Below are 15,816 nucleotides of genomic sequence, written 5' to 3' on the forward strand. Positions count from 1 at the left end.
AGGACCCGACACTAGATGGATAAGAAAACCCCTTAACAAAGGGTCCAGCAAACCTTATTATATTTTTTTCACTAAAATCTCCCTGATACGTGGTGCTGTGACCTATTCAATGAAAGGAGAGAATCCCCTGATTTTGACAGTAAAGGCGGGGCTGCGCAACCCGTGGAATATGAAGGGATGGAGCTCTAAGACATGCGAGGGTGGCACAGGGAGAGAACATGGTGTCGGAGACCTCTTCTATCTAATGATTGGAGTGTCTATTAGTGGAAAAGATCCTTGGGGAGTGGTGAGGTTCGACTTACTAACATACACAAAGGACATAATTAAACCCACTTCGAAAGAGGGGGAAGTGAGAAAATTCGACAGTACGAAGATGACCAGGGGAGAGAAGATAGCAATTGAGACAGGTATTGATGAGTCAAACTCCTGGATAGATCAGATGGGTAAATATGCGGACCAAGCAGGGTATGGGAACTGCTGGGTCTGTGCCCGAGGAAGGCCATTATTACGGATGAGCAGATCAATTTTTGAGGAGACAGATGCTATGGACTGCGCCTTGAACCTAATGTCAGAATCCAACCCACTGAATAGGTGTCTGATATGGGAACAGACGTTTCCCATAGCTCCGGCTAATGTAGCTCCCCCTGTCTTTAGATCCACAGGCATAACTAATGTTACTTGTTTTGCCAACAACAACACAGCAGCGCACGTTTTCCATGTGGGTTGGCTGCCCAGCGACTCGTGCAGGACTCATGTTGATCTCTCACATAGCAGTAGTGCAACCCGCTTGACCCAGGCTAGGGCGGATATTTGGTGGTTTTGTGGAGGAAGAGTGCTGTACAACTGGCTCCCCGCTAACTGGGATGGTCGGTGTGCTCTAGTAACCCTTAATGCGCCAGTGCTGATTGTCAAAAGGCAGGAGGGAGACGAGGATTCCCTAGAATTGCGCCACACAGAGAGTTGGCTGTGGAGAAAAAGGAGGAGTGTTGGACTCTTGGGGCCGGGAGGAAGGAACCCTGATGGGGTATGGATTGATGCCATTGGCCAAGCCCGGAATATTCCGGACGAATTTAAATTAGCCGATGAGATTGCAGCTGGGTTTGAAAGTTTTCCTGTTTTTAGTGCAATTTTTCCCATCACTGTAAATAAGAATGTTAATAGGATCAACCTTATTCACTATAATGTCCAGCGCCTTGCAAATTTGACCAGGGACGTTGTTGAGGCAATACATCAACAACTGTCAGAAACTTCCCTTATGACACTTCAGAATAGGATAGCGATTGATATGGTCCTGGCAGAGAAAGGTGGAGTGTGTGCTATGTTTGGAGATCTATGCTGCACTTCTATCTCTAATAACACAGGGCCAGATGGATCACTCACTAAGGGGTTAACGAAACTTAGGGCATTGGCGAAAGAATTAAAAGCCCAGTCTGGAGTCTCCAATCCTGTTTTATCCTGGTTACAGGGAGTGTTTGGGAGATGGAGCACATTGTTAGGACAACTTTTGCTGGGTTTGTTCATTTCTGTATCAATTTTTATCACTTGTGGCTGTTGTTGTATTCCATGCATTCGAACGCTGGTCACGAGGACCATAGAGAGAGCCTTTGCTGACCGTGATGAACTGCCTCCGAAATATCAAGCTGTGCAGGCTGTGGAGCAAGACTATCTCACATTACAGGAGGCGGAGAAAGTTGCTGAGATCGATCTGGAGTCTGAAGGGGAATGTGATGGGAAGGAGGGATTGTGAATTAGATTGTTACACATATAATTTTAACCTTGCTTGTAACCTAAATATTATAACCTTGATTGTAGAACAAATATTATAACATTGATTGTAACACAAACATTATTAATCAGATTGTAGAACAAGTATTATGAATTAGATTGTAGACCATATGTTAACTTGGGAATTTACTAATGTACGGGGGGTTAGCTAGTTTTTTGCTTGGGGGCAAATGGGATGAAACTTGTAAACGGGCAATGGGATCGGGGTGACGGATGGGGGGTGTACGCAAAGGAGGGTTGGGGGAGCCCTCGCCCACCAGCCGAACTGCCCTGTGAACAGAACCCGTATAGAGCTTGGCAATAATAGGCGAACTAATGTAACGCGGTGGTAGCATAGTCAGGGCGAGATTGTCCTCTAAAGAGGACAAAGGAGGGATTGTAAGGTAAAACATCATGAGATGGGAATGTGTAGGGAGTTACCCGGTACAGGGCTGTAACAAGAAGGGGAGGTGTCCTTGTACTCCTGTTAGGTAAAACATCATGAGATGGGAATGTACGGGGCAGTAACAAGATGTGAATGCATCCTTGTACTTACAAGATAAGAGAGACATTGATGGATTGAGAGGCAGGAAGCTAGCAGGGAAAGGATAGCAACAGTTTTAGTCATTGGACAAGTAATGATATGATGATGTTCTAAGCACATATCCAAGGGTATAAAAAATCACCATTTTGCTGATAACGGCAGAATGCATTCTCCGACTAACATGGTTGGTCGCAAGTGTTACAATCCGGTAATAAAGAACAAAGAACCCTGATTTCGACTCAGTCTGGTGTTTGTCTCACTCATTCATGAACAAAGCAGACCTAACATTTCCCACAAATGTCCGCATCACCTTCCTCCTCACAATCTGGGCGGCTGTCTGGAAGGATGCAACTACTATCCTGTGATCCTTGCCCTCAAAATTATATTCCCTTCCAACATAGTTTTTCCAAAAATAGACTTTATTCTCTATAAATTATTTACAAAAGAGAAACCCGTTCAAAATCTTTTCATGCCCATAATCTCATCAGATCTACACTTTCCCATTGTTACATGTGTTCTCTTAGTAGTCCGTTACCACCCATGTGACACCTTGTCACTTCTTTCCCCCCCCCCTCCCCCCCGTTGGTTGAGAGGATTCCCCTCGTTCTCAGCCCCTCAGTTGCCCGGTAATGGGAGGACTCTAGACTGTGGTTCTTCCCGCAAGGGCCCTCACGTTGGCTGCACCAATCCTCAGGGCACCCCTCAACACGTCCCCCTGCAGCCTCGCCGACATCGCTGTGTGCTGGAAGACTCACAGGTTTCAGAAAGGGCAAAGGGCGTTTTTCACCGAGTTAATGATCTTCCAGCAGCTCTGAATGTCTGTCTCTGAGTGTGACCTCCAGGAACAGCCCATCAATCAGAGATTTCCTCTGTCAACCTGCAGCTGGGGTGAACAGTGACAAGGACCCTTGCATCCTTCTCCACACACTCTTCCTCTGCAAGAGGCAGGTGACTGCCTCCACTCCACCACAGTCATCTTTGGGATAACATGCGATGTGGGTGCACAGGAAGGATCTGACTGGGACGGTTCCTCTCAGCGCCAGCCAGGCCAACTCCTGGTGTGATCCCTGGTGATCAGTTGTGGACTCAATTTGGCTACAGATGCTGATAAGTTTGCTGACCGGGGTCGATGTCCAATCAGAATACAGCAACATCATCCATATTCAAGGAGGCCTTGACCTGAATGCCTCCACTCCCTGACAACATCATCCCTTTATACTCTCATCCTTCCTGATGGATTCAGCAAAGAGCTCTATGCTGCACACAAATAAGGCTGGAGATAGTGGGCAACCCTGCCTGACTCCAGACTTGATGGGGAAGCTCTCTGATTCCCACACATTCAGATGTAGAGCAGTTTATTCCAATTCCGGATTTCCTCCCCAAAGCCCATTTTGGAGACCATATCCATCATGTACATGTGAGATATCCAATCAAAACCCTTCTCCTGGAAAAGGTCCCTGAACATTTACTCTATAAATGGGATGAGAAACTGGTGCAACACAACAATCTACCAATACTATATCATATAGTAAAAATATGGAAGAGAATACATCTGGAGCAAAAGATGATAAATTATCAAATACCAAAAATGTTACTAACGCAAAACCCATTAATTCCTTTTATGATAGACAATTTATTTTTTAAGGAATGGGCTAGAAAAGGAATTAAAAGAATAAAAGATTGCTTTTTGGGAAATAATTTATTAACATTTGAATTGTTAAAAGATAAATATGGAATATCACATAGTACAATATTTTCATACTATCAGTTGAAAACTTATTTAAAAGAAAAGTTGGGAACTAGTCTAAGATTACCTGAGAGTAGCTGCTATGAATACTTAATTACAGACACTGTGACAGTAAAAAAAATTATCACAAATATGTACAGCAAATTGCAATACCAGGGAAATGAAGAAGCAAGGATGGGAAAAAGATTTAAATATATGAATAATGAATGAAACATGGAAGGAAATATGCGCAGAGACCATGATTAATAAAATAAATACTCGGTTTAATATGATACAATACAATTGGTTCCATAAATTATATGTTACACCTCAAAAGTTAAAAGAATGGAATCCAACAATATCGGACAAATTATTCCATTGTAAAGAAGAAACTGGAATTTGGACATGTACAAAAGTGAAAATGTTTTGGGAGGATTTAAACTTGATATTAAATAGAATTACAAAAAATAAGATACCAAAAGACCCAAAAATCTTCCTCTTAAGCAACATAATAGATGAAGAATTAGGTCTAAAATTAGACCGGGCTCAGAAACAATTTATTATGATGGCGCTTGCAGCAGCAAAAAAGTGCATAATGATAACTTGGAAAACGGAAGCAACCTTAAAAATTCAACAATGGTTCATAGAAACGAACAAGTGTTTCCATTAGAAAAAATTACCTACAATCTAAAAGACAAATATGCTTTATTTGAACTAATTTAGGAACCATACATAGAGTTTATTAGAAACCGCCAATTTCAGACCTCCATCTCTTAAAGTGACAAGATACAAGTACGAAAATAATTAAATATGAAATTTTGGATGACACCATTTCTTTTTCTTTCTTTTCTTTTGTGTTCTTCTATGGTTTATTTATTTTTCTTCTTTATTTTAGTTTTTGCTTTAAGTTATAGGGGGTGGGGAGGGTAGGGGAAAAAAATGAAAATGTCACTGTGTATGTTTTAATGCTGAATATTTGTATATTGACATGGTTCACGGTGAAGTATTAAATAAAATTATTTTTAAAAACCCTACTCTTGGTGTAAGCTGACCAGGCAGGTATTCACCCCTGTGTCATGGCATCTCTGAGCAGCGCGAGGCTGTCTGAGATCATCCTGACTGGGACTGTGTCTGAGTGGATTACTTGGCCGAGGGCAGGTTTGACTCGATTGGTGATGGCCTCAAGCCTGTCCAAGGCCAATCAAATCAATAACTTTGCAAAATTCCTGAGATGTGAGTTTTTTTTAACGTGTTTGCATCAATTTTCAGATCATGTTTTTTAGCTCATTCTTAAGTATAGTTTTCTACAAAAGAACAGGAAATAGCAGTATTTCAGTAAGATAATGACTACTTTGCAATTTTCAGGAATTAAATTCCAATTGAATCACATTTCCCTGCATGATTAGGGCTGAGTATTGGCTGCCATCTGCTGGAACATAACAAAGTGGGCGGAAACAACATTACACTGACATGTTAAATCATGGAGAATTTCAGCTCTCTTTATCAGGCTTATCTCTGCAACTTTTACCCAATAAACATTAAAGTAGCAGAGTACTAGACAGCTGGGTTTAGTGGTGAGGTAAAAGAGAAGGAATTTTCTCTTTACCCAGGCACAAAATGTTCAATCCTGGCAAAGAGAAGTAAGATTCAGTACTGAACAAGGAGGCAGGAAATGGGATGAAGGTGAAATTTCATTGAAGCAAAATACCAGTACTATCAACTATGCACCACCAGGTTCAGGAACAGCTGTTACCCCTCCACCACCAGACTCCTCAACAATAAACTCAATCAGGGACTCATTTAAGGACTTTTACTCATGTACTTTGTTGTTTTTTTAATTTTCTCTGTATTGCACAGTCAGTTTGTTTACATTTGTTATCTGTTGACAGTTCTTTATTTGTTTACGTTTTATGGTGTGTACAGTTTTTTTTAAACTCTACCAATACGTGGTAATTACGCCGCTCCCGCGTGAACCTCAGGGCTGTATGTGATGTCATGTATGTACTCTGACAATAAATCTGAAGAAAATAAAACAGGAACATGCAGGAGGTGAACAATGAGTGTAGAGGAAAGGCTGGCTCATCAACACCCGATCAGATCACCCATTAATGGCTGTTTAAAAATAAAAGTGCTAGAAGTCGAACTGATGTTGCTGCTGGGTTTGCTCTTGGCTGGTCTTTGAAGCAACATTTTATAAAGTGTATTACATTTAATAATACTTACTGATGACCAATAGATTGATTGGGGTAGACAGAAGGAACTGTTTCCCCTGGTGCAGGGCTCCAGGCAATGGGGCATACTGGTTAAACAGATCAAGGCTGAAGCAGAAAAACACGCAGAGTGATACACAAAAGTCTGCAGACGCTATGGTTGTAGACAAAATGCATAAATGCTAGAGGAACTCAGCTGGTCTCACAGCGCCCATGGGAGGTTACCGACGTTTCGGACCTGAGCCCTTCTTCAGGGTGTCAGTGAAAAAAGACAGGTGTCTGAATTAAAGGCTGGGGAAGGACTGGGAGGGGGAAGAGTACAGATATGATGAGGAGAGATTTTGGCTCTGAAAGGAGTAAGAAGGAAGAGAAAGAGTGAGCTGGGGGAAAGGCGACAGAAGGACGAAGATGGGGGGGTTCTCCAGTTTGCGGGTGGTCTCAGACTGGAATTTGGACATGTCAGTGCAGTGCACGAGGGCATGGACAGACATGTCAGCAAGGGAATGGGACGAGGAATTGAAATAGGTGGCCACTGGGAGATGCACGCTGTTGTGGTGAACAGAGCCGAGTGCAGGAACAACATCTCATCTTCCTTCTGGCCACCCTTCCAACCAGATGGCATTAACATCGACTTCTCTGGTTTCTGTGACACCTCCCCCCAAATCTTTCCCCCCTATCGTCCATCCTCTAGCTCTGATTCTCTCTCTTCCCTTTGTCTCTTTTCACAGGGCCAAAATCAATTCCCACCTTCTGTTTGTTGGCCTAGGCTCTTCCCCCTCCCATCCTTCCCTTTTTACCAGGTTTCTCTCACTCTCTTTTTGTTCAAACCTTGAAGAAGGGCTCAGGCCCAAAAGCTCAGTAAACAACAACAACCTTGCACTCAGTGTCACCAAAACCATGGAGCTGATTGTTGACTTCAGGAAGGGAAAGCCAGAGGTTCACAATCTAGTGATCATTGGGGGATCAGAGGTGGAGAGGGGGAGCAAATTCAAGTTCTTCTGAGTCACCATCTTAGAGGATCTTTCCTGAACCCAAGACACTACTGGCATCAGCGCCTCTACTTAGTTGTTTGTGGAAGTTTGGTTCAACACCAGAAACCCTGGCAAATTTCTATGGTCATGTGGTGGAAAGTGTGCTGACCAGCTGGATCACGGTCTGGTATGGGAACACCAATACCTCTGAGTGTAAAGCCCTCCAAAAGGTAGTAGACACAGCCCAGGACATCACAGGCAAAACCCTCCCCACTATTGAGAACATCTACAGGGAACCCTGCTGTTGAAGAGCAGCAGCCATCACCAAAGACCCTCACCATCCAGCACACGATCCGTCCGACTGGTCGGCGTCGTCCTCAGAAGAGGACCGGGCGGCGTCCCCGCCAGTGATTTACTCCTCCAGCCGCCAGGGGGCATTCTACACGGAGAATGACGACAGTTGCGACACAGAGAAATCTCCGTCGGGGAAACGGCGGCTCCCCGACGAGAGTTCCGCTGCCTCACTTGGTGACCGAGGGCGGACTCGGGCAGGAGGCAAGTGTGTTCCGGTGGCTGGGGAGGGGATTCGGAGCGGCCTCCCGACCGGCCTGAGGAGAGGGTGGGAACTGGCTACAGGTAAGGCAAGGCAAAGCCCAGCAGTGGTGGTGCAGGGAGCCTGGCCCGTGGGGTGGGGGTCGGGCCCTGGATCGGGGGGGGGCCAGGCCCTGGATGGGGGGGGGGGCCAGGCCCTGGATGGGGGGGGGGGGCAGGCCCTGGATGGGGGGGGGGGCAGGCCCTGGATGGGGGGGGGCAGGCCCTGGATGGGGTGGGGGGAGGGAGCCTATCAACAACAAAACTTCCCTCCCACCCTTTTTATACAGACACGAGATCACTCCGCCTTTGATCACTCTGAACTGTTTGATTACTGATGGAAAAGTGGGTGTCAGGCAGTGACACCTCCATTCTCCCACCACACAATTCCTAACATGTTTTATCTTCTTGAGTACTGGTCTATTCCTCTTCAAATCAGCCATCTTCACACTTCCCCTCAACTCTTTGCAAGCTGGCGTCTTATTCCTGACCTCCCATACCTTAAATATGATGGAGCTTCTCAAACTGTCCACCTTTCCCAGATCTCCAGTTAAAGGTCTGCTTGGGTGTAAAAATTCAAACCTGACCTCGCTGAGACTTGTACAAGGCCTTGTTTTTTTTAATATAATTTTTAAATTTTTCACACTGTGATCCATATCAACCAAAATATCTACAAATGTTTCTCATTAAATATACACAGTGGCATTTTCTCCCTTTTTACCCCCCTTCCCTCTCTCCCCCCCTTCCAACCGCCCTCCAAAACCAATAAATATTCAACATATACAATACAATTAAACCATAAAACAATGTCTTCACACAAAGGAAAATAAACAAGAAAAATGTCTCATCTACTTTTACACACTGGATCAAGCCGTTTTGTCTTCTTATCATTTTAGGGGATGGAGGTTCAAGGCAAGCTCTCTCTGTTGTGTTCCATGTACAGTTCCCAAATTTGTTCAATAATGTGACTTTATTTTTTAAATTATGTGTTATTTTTTCCAATGGAATACATTTATTCATTTCCATGTATACCATTGCTGTATTCTCAGGCTCTCTTCCATTTTCCAAGTTGACATTATACATTTTTTGCTACTGCTAAGGCTATCATAATGAATCTTTTTTGCGTTTTATCCAATTTGAGGCCTAATTCTTTACTTCTTATGTTACTTAAAAGAAAGATCTCTGGATTTTTTGGTATGTAATTTTTTAAAATTTTATCTATTATCTGATTTAGTTTTTCCCAAAACGTATTCACTTTCATACATGCCCAAATTGCGTGTATTGTTGTTGCCGTTTCCTTCTTACAGCGAAAACATCTACCTGATAATGTTGGAACCCATTCTTTTAATTTTTGAGGAGTGATATATATGCTGTTATATACCAATTATTACTGTATCATGCATAACCTTGTGTTTATTGTATTCTTCATAGTTCCAGAACATAACTTTTCCCATGTTTCATTTTTTATCTTTATGTTTACATCCTTTTTCCACCTCTGCTTAGGTTTATAGTTTATTTCATCATTTTCCTTATCTTGCAGCTTAATGTACATGTTCATTATAAATATCATTGTGTCTGTAATCACATATTCAAAGCTGCTTCCTTCTGGAAATATCAATCTGTTTCCTAATTTATTCTTTAAATAAGCTTTCAGTTGATGATATGCAGACATTGTACTATGAGTTATTCCATATTTGTACCTCAACTGTTCAAATGTTAATAAATTATTTCCCAAAAAACAATTTTCTATTCTTTTGATTCCTTTTCTCTCCCATTCTCTAAAGAAAAGGTTGTCTATTGTAAAAGGGATTAGTGGATTTTGTGTCAATAATAATTTTGGTATTTGGTAATTTGGTATTCGTTTTTTTCCTTTCTAAGTGGATCTCCTTCCATGTATTAAGTAAATGATGCAATACTGGTGAGCTTTTATATTGCACCAGCTTTCCATCCCACTTATAAAGTATATGTTCTGGTACCTTCTCCCCTATTTTATCTAGTTCTATCTTAGTCCAGTCTGGTTTTTCCCTTGTCTGGTAAAAATCTGATAAATACTTTAATTGTGCGGCTCTATAATAATTTCTAAAGTTTGATAACTGCAAACACCTTGGTTATACCTCTCTGTTAATTTGTCTAACGCTACCCTCGGTTTCCCCCCTTTCCACAAGAATTTCCTTATTATTCTCTTTAGTTCATTAAAGAATTTCTCTGTTAAGGGAATTGGTAATGTTTGAAATAAGTATTGTATCCTTGGAAACACATTCATTTTAATGCAGTTGACCCTCCCTATCAACATTAACAGTAATTCTTTCCAATGTTCTAAGTCTTCCTCCAATTTCTTTATTAGTGACTGATTGTTTAGTTTGTACAAGTGGCTTAAGTTATTATCTAATCTGATACCTAGGTATCAGATTGCTTGTGCTTGCCATTTAAATGGTGATTCTTTTTTAAATTCTGTATAATCCGCATTACTCATTGGCATCACTTCACTTTTATTTGTGTTGATCTTGTACCCCGATATTTCTCCATATTCCTTCAATTTCTTAAGTAATTCTTTTATTGATATCTCTGGTTCTGTTAAGCATACTATGATGTCATCTGCAAATAAGCTGATTTTATACTCCTCCTTTATTTTTATCCCTTTTATTTTATTTTCTATTCTTATCAGTTCTGCCAATGGTTCTAATGTTACGGCGAACAATGAGGTGGATAATGGACATCCCTGTCTAGTTGACCTACTTAATTTAAATTGGTTTGATACATATCCATTTACTGCTACCTTCGCCAATGGTCCATTAGACAATGCTTTAATCCAATTAATATATTTTTCTGGTAGATTGATCTTCTGTAATATTTTAAATAAGTAGTTCCACTCTACTCTGTCAAAGGCTTTTCCTGCATCTAAAGCAACAACGACTGTTAGTTTCTTATTTCCTTGAACTGCATGAATTAGATTAATAAGTTTACAGACATTATCTACTGTTCGTCTTTTCTTAATAAATCCAGTTTGATCTTGTTTTACTATTTTTGGTAGACAATCGGCCAGTCTGTTTGCTAATAATTTCACTATTATCTTATAATCTGAGTTAAGTAGGGATATTGGTCTATATGATGCTGGTGTTAATGGATCCTTACCCATCTTTGGTATTACTGTAATTATTGCTATCTTACGTGAATCTGGCAAGTTTTGTGTTTCTTCTACCTGGTTCATTACTTCAAGGAGAGGAGGAATTAATAACTCTTTAAATGTTTTATAGAATTCTATTGGAAATCCATCCTTTCCTGGTGTTTTATTGTTTGGCAGCTTTTTTAATATATCCTGTACTTCCTCTATTTCAAATGGTTTTATTAGTTTGTTTTGTTCCTCTTCTTGCAATTTCGGCAGTTCAATTTTAGCTAAAAACTCTTCTATTTTATCATCTTTCCCCTCATTCTCAGTTTGGTATAATTGTTCATAAAATTCCTTAAAGTTTTCATTAATCTCTGTTGGGTTATATGTAATTTGTTTGTCCTTTTTCCTTGATGCCAATACAGTTATTTTAGCTTGTTCTGTTTTAAGTTGCCAGGCTAATACTTTATGTGTTTTTTCTCCCAGTTTGTAATACTTTTGCTTTGTTTTCATTTTGTTCTTCTCCACCTTATACGTTTGTAACGTTTCATATTTTATTTTTTTGTCCGGCAATTCTCTCTTTTTCGTTATATCATCCCTTTTTACTAGTTCCTTTTCTGTACTTACTATCTCCCTTTCCAACTGCTCTATTTCCCGATTGTAGTCCTTTTTCATCTTAGTTACATAACTTATTATCTGTCCTCTAATGAAGGCTTTCATTGCGACCCATAATATAAATGTGTCTTTCACTGATTCCGTGTTTATTTCAAAATATATTTTAATTTGGCATTCAATAAGCTCTCTAAATTCCTTCCTTTTAAATACCATGGAGTTTAACCTCCATCTATATGTTCTTGGTGGGATGTTTCCCAGGTCTATTGCTAATTAAAGGGGTGAATTATCTGATAGTAGTCTAGCTTTATACTCAGTTTTCCTAACTCTCCCTTGAATATGGGCCAACAACAAAAATATATAAATCTTTGAGTATGTTTTATGCCTACTCGAATAATATGAATATTCCTTCTCCTTTGGGTGTTGTCTCCTCCATATATCCATAAGTTTCATTTCCTGCATTGATTTAACCATAAATTTGGCTACTTTCTTCTTTTTGCTTGTCTTATGTCCAATTTTATCCAACATTGGATCCAAATTAAGATTAAAATCCCCTCTGATCAATATATTTCCTTGTGTGTCTGCAATCTTCAAAAAAAATCCTGCATAAACTTTTTATTCTCCTTGTTAGGTGCATATATATTGAGCAAATTCCAAAATTCTGAGTATACCTGACACTTTATCATTACATAGCTCCCTGCTGGATCTATTATTTCCTCCTCTATTTTGATTGGTACAGTTTTGTTAACTAATATGGCTACACCTCTAGCTTTTGAATTTTTAGGTGCTGCCCTACGTGTCCTACCCAGTCTCTCTTTAATTTGTTATGTTCCACTTCAGTTAGATGTGTTTCCTGCACAAATGCTATATCTATTTTTTTCTTTCATTTTAAAATTTTTTTATTTATTTTTCACACTATGTATTTTTTCTTTTTTTCAGTAAATTTAGTAGCCTCTTCCTTTTAATTTGGTTATGTATTCCATTAATGCTTATAGTCATATAGTTCAACGTGGCCATCTTATATCTTGTTTACATCTCTTTTCCACTTCTTCATCACCTCCATCCCCCTTTTTCCCATTTTCATCTAAGGCCTTCCCTTTTTAAACTCAATGTACGACAACACATTTAAAACATAAAATACTCCAACAGTTCCCACATCCAATAATACCTTAACCCCAAATGTCGTTCCCCCCCCCCCCCCCCCCCCTGAGTTGCTCCTTATCCATTGCCAGGCAACCATAACTCCCCTTTCCATTTGGATTGCGATCTTGCTGGCAAGCGTCAACTGATTTTGCAGTGACGGTTATTCCCAGCTCCCCCCAGAAAACAATTTTTTTTTACACATATAACAAAGCTCTCCCTTTTTTTTCCTCTTCCTTCCTTCCCTTCTCTTTTCCCTCTTTAGATATACATTGTTTTTTCATCTTTATATATACTTTATCGCCTTTCTTCATTCTTGTTACATTTCTTCATCTCTCCTTCTGTCCTGTGAAAGTCCTGCGAATTCTTGTGCCTCCTCCGGATCCGAGAATGGTCTGTTTTGCTCCCCGGTATAAATATTTTAAGCACGGCTGGATGTCTCAACATGAATTTATAACCTTTTTTCCATAAAATTGTTTTCGCTGTATTAAACTCCTTCCTCTTCTTTAAGTGTTCAAAACTTATGTCTGGGTAAAAAAAGATTTTTTGACCCTTGTATTCCAATGGCTTATTATCTTCTCTAACTTTATTCCTTGCCCGCTCCAGTATATTTTCTCTTGTCGTATATCTCAAAAATTTTACTAAGATGGATCTTGGTTTTTGATGTGTCTGTGGTTTCGGAGCTAATGCTCTGTGTGCCCTTTATATTTCTGTTTCTTCCTGCATTTCTGTCGTTCCCAGGACCTTCGGGATTCATCCTTTATAAATTCCTTCATGTCTGTGCCTTCTTAACCCTCCTTAAGGCCCACTATTTTTATGTTGTTTCGTCTACTATAATTTTCCAACATTTCAATTTTCTGAGATAACAACTCTTGTCTCTTTAATTTTTTTGTCACTTTCTTCCAATTTTTCTCTTAACTCATTTACTTACATTTCTACAGCTGTTTCCCACTCTTCCACATTTTCAACTCTTCTCCCTATTTCTGTCATGACCAGTTCTAAACTTTGCATTTTATCATCTTCTCTTTTCGTTTTTCTTTTAATTGCACTGAATTCTAATGATAACCATTCTTTTAATGATCTCATTTGTTCTTCAAAAAAGGCTTTATCTATATTCTGTCCATCTGTTTTACCTTCTATTTCTCTGTGAAGATCTTCTTCTGTTTCTGTACCTCTGTTTGTGTCTTCTCTTTTTTGTATCTGTGTTTCTTCTGTTTTTCCTGATGAGTTGCTTGTATATTTTTGTTGGGCCTCCTCCTGCTGGGCCTCTTGCTGTTGGTCCTCCCCTTCTGGGCTGCCCGTCTGTCAGGCCTCCTGCTGTTGATCCTCTTGTCGGTCACCCCGCTGTCTTTCTCCCTCGACTGGTTCCTCGCTCCCTCCCCTGCTGCCATCCTCTTCCTTCAGCTGAGCGCCCTGGTGTCGGGCGTCCATCAGCTGGTTGCAATGTGGCTGCCCGCTCCTCGGCTAAGCCCCCAGAAGGCCTTGTTTTTTTAAAAAAAAATTTATTTTTCACACTATGAACCATATTAATCAAAATACACACAAACATTTCCCTCTTGAACAGTGTCATTTTCTCCCTTTTTCCCCCTCCCTTCCCTCCCTCCTTCCCACCCCCCTCCCTACCCACTAAATGTTCAACATATACAATACAATAAACCCATTAAACAATGTCATCACACGGGGAGTCACGTGATGGAGTAGTGGCCGGTCGGGGAACTCCAGCCCTCTCCAGAAAAGTAAAAAAAAAGATAGAGAAAAACCAAAGGCACAAAGATAAAAACCAAAACAAAGTGAAAGTAAAAGTGTGGAGAAAATGGCAGCGAAGAAAGAAAAGCCAAAAATAACGGGAAGAAAAGAAGAAGGAAAGACGTTGGAAGAAGAAGGTGAAGGCTTTTCCTGTCCGAGAAGGCCCGCCGTGGAGAGAGAAGCCCGCTCCCTGAGGTCAGCCGAAGCCCCGAGCTCGGGACTACAAAAATGGCTCACGGAGCCAAACAAAAGTGCGCAACTGCGCTTGCGCGAATCTTCGCGGATGCGCAAGACAAAAATAACACTGACGGGAGGGGGGACCAGCTGAGGAGTCGATCTCCACAGCTGAAACTGACAACTACAACACAACAGCAAGAGGAAAACATAGAAAATAACGAGAGCAAGAAAGAAGAGAGAAAAAATAAGAAATCAAAGAAACAACAGATGACCAACCCAGAGGAAGAAGACCAGCAGCAAGACACTTTTAATAAAAATAAGAAGACCAAAAATACCCAACAAAATAAAACAAACAACCCAACAGGAAAACCAGAAGAGACAGAGGTAAAGGACACAGATCCTGGAGTGGACTCAGAAGAAGAGGAAGAACACAGAGAAATGGAAGATGAAGGGAAGGGCAAGTAAATGGATATATTTTTTTAAAAGAATATATGGAATCAGTAAAAGAATGGCAGTCACAAGAATTCAGTGAAATAAAAAGAAGAATAAAAAGTGCAGAAGAAAAAGTGAATAGATTAGAGATGATCATGTTAGATATAGGAAAAAGAGTAGACAAGGTGGAAGAACGAGAAACAGACATGGAAATGGAAGTAGATGACATAAAAATGAAATTAGAAGAATCTGATAAAAAAGTTAAAGAGACAAAAGAGCAGTTAGCTCAGAAGATAGATATAATGGAAAATTATAATAGAAGAAACAATATAAAGATAGTGGGCCTTAAGGAAGATGAAGAAGGCAAAAATATGAAAGAATTTATAAAAGATTGGATCCCCAAGGTCCTAGGAAGACCAGAATTACAGGAAGAAATGGAAATAGAAAGGGCACACAGAACATTAGCCCCTAAACCACAACCACAACAAAAACCAATATCCATTCTAGTAAAATTCCTAAGATATACAACAAGAGAAAATATATTGGAGAAGGCAATGAAGAAAATAAGAGAAGACAAAAAACCACTGGAATACAAGGGTCAAGAAATTTTTTTCTATCCAGATATAAGTTTTGAACTCCTGAAGAAGAGGAAGGAGTTTAACGCAGCAAAAATGACCCAATGGAAAAAAGGTTATAAATTTATGTTAAAATACCCAGCAGTACTTAAAATAGTTATTCCGGGGCAGCAAAACAGACTATTCTCGAATCCGGAAGAAGCACGAAAATTTGCAGAACAA

The 15,816-nt window shown here is 40.3% G+C and overlaps 1 protein-coding gene across 1 annotated transcript in view; it reads left to right on the forward strand.

Annotated features, from left to right (window-relative positions):
- Positions 1 to 7,691: 7,691 nt before the first annotated feature.
- Positions 7,692 to 15,816, forward strand: part of tbce (tubulin folding cofactor E) — an 84,676-nt gene continuing 76,551 nt past the window's right edge. The window contains exon 1 of the mRNA XM_069885150.1: positions 7,692 to 7,851. The gene's annotated coding sequence lies outside the window, so the exon portion shown is untranslated. The remainder of the gene's footprint in view (positions 7,852 to 15,816) is intronic.

This window comes from Narcine bancroftii, chromosome 6, assembly GCF_036971445.1.
Source record: "Narcine bancroftii isolate sNarBan1 chromosome 6, sNarBan1.hap1, whole genome shotgun sequence".
Taxonomy (NCBI): domain Eukaryota; kingdom Metazoa; phylum Chordata; class Chondrichthyes; order Torpediniformes; family Narcinidae; genus Narcine; species Narcine bancroftii.